Consider the following 3,282-nt stretch of genomic DNA (forward strand, 5'->3'; position numbering starts at 1 on the left):
TATATACACACACACACATATATAAGACTGTAAGCTTATATGTGTGATTTGGCTACTATTTCCATTAATCTCGTCAGCCTTAGCTACCATGTTGATCTCTCGTTAGCTCATTCATATATATTCATACATAAGTCAGTACAGTGTGAATTGAAGGAGACTTGGCTGCTATTTTTAACAGGTCCAGCTATCATACAGATGTCTTGATTGTTGGTTCATACAGACATACTTACATAAAGTGTAATGAGCCTTAGCTACCATGTAAATGTCTCCCTTATTAACTCATTCATCTTACACATATATAAGACAGTAGGGAGATTTAGCTGCTATTTTTAACGGTTCTAGCTACCATGTAGATGTCTTAGTTATTAGATCGTCCATCTATTCATTGATAAGACATTTCCCTCAAATCACAGGGAAATTTGGCTGTTCTTTCTAGCAAGTTAAGTGACCACGTGGCAGTCTTCCCTGATGTTAGGTCTGTCAGCTTGATCACGGCCAGACTGGAGCTAAACAACAACAAAGGTCATATTGTATGTGTATGCGTTGTTAGGGTGGTGGTGGGTCAACATTAATTCCTTTTCCGTCACCCTCTGACCATTCACCTGCACCAGCCAGACCTCACCCTCACCATGTCCCGTTCTCTATCCCCCACCATCCTTGACCATGGACTGCCACCACTACCAGCATAAATGCAAATTCTGGAACACAAGTCCCTGCATGTGAGAGTTGTAGTCATTGGTGTTGTTGTGGTTATTGTTGTGTAGCCGATGGTCTGGTCTACTCCATTCCTGATTGAGTTGGGCAGGTTATTTTCACTCATGAACCATCATACCTTTCATTTTATTTTATACACATGTATCTATCTATCTATCTATCTATATATATATATATATATTTATGTGCATGCATATATATATGTATGTATACATACATTGGCGTTAGGAAGGGTATCCAGCCATAGAAACCTTGCCGAATCAGACTGGTGCCTGGTGCAGCTCTCCAACTTGCCAGCACAGACAACAAACATTAAAGGACAATATGTATGTGTGTATATATATATATATATATATAATGTTCTGGAACCATGTGGTTGGCAGGCAAGCTTCTTACCACACAACCACTCCTGCGCCTATCATAAATATATTGAAATGCGCTGCATTTGTTTCAATTAATTTCACGTTCTGAGTTTTGATTTAATATTGAGAATAATAGGGAATTTAGTAAAATAATTTTGTCATTAGTGTTTGAAATATAAATTAATATAGAATTTTGATGGAATGTTTCAATGTAGAACAGGAAGTTTGTATCATATGACCAGGGGGTGGTCACGTGGATTGGTACTGGAAATTAATATAGAATTTTGATGGAAGGTTTCAATTTAGAACGGGTTAGAGAAATAGTAAGGAATTTGCTGACAGAGAATCTCAACAGCAATATGGTAACAAAAAGGTTAAAAAGAAAAATAATTAGCAGAAGACATGAGAGAAGGAGACCTCAATGTGGTCACTTTATATGCTAGAAATAACAGCCTAAATTTCCTACTATCCACACCCTTCCAACTGCTACTAATGTCCATCTGCCCAAATGTAGAAGGGTTTTTAACCCTTTTCATACAAACCTGCCTGAAACTGCCTTTGCCTGTGTAGTACAAATGTCTTGTTTTCAAAAGGTTTGAATTAAAATCTTTCACCAAACCTTAGTCGCAATTTATGTTCCTAACAATAACGAAGTTATTTTACTAATTTCTTTGTTATATTTAAAATTAATTGAAAGAAACACAGAGCATCTCAACAACAGAAATAGGGTAACAAAAGGGTTAAGCTAGTGTTTGAAATAACTTGAAATTTTGACGGAAGGTTTTAAATAAAATTCCCTTAAAACACAAAGTTTGTATCATAGACCCAAGGACGGGGTCAGGTTCTTTAGGAATCGATGAACAGGAGAATTTTGTGGCTTGTAGAATTAAAGGGAGCGGGGATGGCCTCAGATGGGTTGGCAACGAAATGGCTAAATCACCAATTTACACTATCACCAGTGCAATTGTGGCCACCACCACCAACAACAGCAGCAAGCAAACTACATCTAGCAATGGAAAGAAGAAAAAATTTTTTTTTTTTTAATGAACTTGAAATCAATTACTGGGATTGTTAATGAGACATTTCCATTGTCTGATTGGACAGGCGTATGTATTTGTGTGTGTGTGTGTGCATCTATTTGCATGTCTGTTAATGTGTATGTATGTGTGTGTGTATGTTTTCTAAATGAAAAAAAAAAAAACCAAGCAATTATTTTTTTTTTGCAAGGAACAGAACTGTTACAATGACCTTTAAGGAAGGCATCAATGTCACAACATCACATTCTGTCTCCCACATAAATATTTTCATATAAATATGGCCATGAGCCTGCGTAAGAAATTACTGTTGTGGTTTTTGTTGTCTTTTTACATACGTTGAGGGCAATGGATTGGCAGGATTACTCTTTTACTTGTTTCAGTCATTTGACTGTGGCCATGCTGGAGCAACACCTTTAGTCGAGCAAATCGACCCCAGGACTTATTCTATCGGTCTCTTTTGCCGAATCACTAAATGACGGGTACATAAACACACCAGTGTCGGTTGTCAAGCAATGCCAGGGGGACAAACACACACACATATATGTATATATGACGGGCTTCTTTCAGTTTCTGTCTACCAAATCCATTCACAAGGCTTTGGTCAGCCTGAGGCTATAGTAGAAGCATCTGAAAGAATGCCTTATCACCTCCTTAAAAACTATCTTGTACGGAACATCCATCTAAATTTGTGAACTTCAGAAAGTAAATTTCCTGTAAATTTCAATTTATAAAAACTCTCATTTGCTTAGTAAATATTTCGTTCAGTAATTTACCATAGTTGTAAATTACCTGTAATTTAAACCAACCTCAGGTAGCCAAATGAAAATGGAAAATTTCGCCTGCAGCGAATGAAGGTTTATTCAACATTAAAATCTACTTCATAGTGAATGCAACGGATATTTAAATTTGTGAAAAACTTGAAGTTCAAATATTTAAATAAACTTGAGAAATCAAAATTACAGGAAATTCTTTGGAACATGGATTTATGGAAAGATTTCCAGACAGTCAAGCCTTTAATAATTGCTTTCCTTTGGTAACTTAATACCTAATTAATAAGGAGCTTTCTCCATTATAATCTGTAATATAAATTGAAGTTGGCCGACCATTGTATTCTTTCTTGTCTTGAGGTTCACGGCCAAACGGCTGGGTGGATTCGCGTGAAAAATGGC

Source organism: Octopus bimaculoides, chromosome 28 (assembly GCF_001194135.2).
Source record: "Octopus bimaculoides isolate UCB-OBI-ISO-001 chromosome 28, ASM119413v2, whole genome shotgun sequence".
Lineage (NCBI taxonomy): Eukaryota > Metazoa > Mollusca > Cephalopoda > Octopoda > Octopodidae > Octopus > Octopus bimaculoides.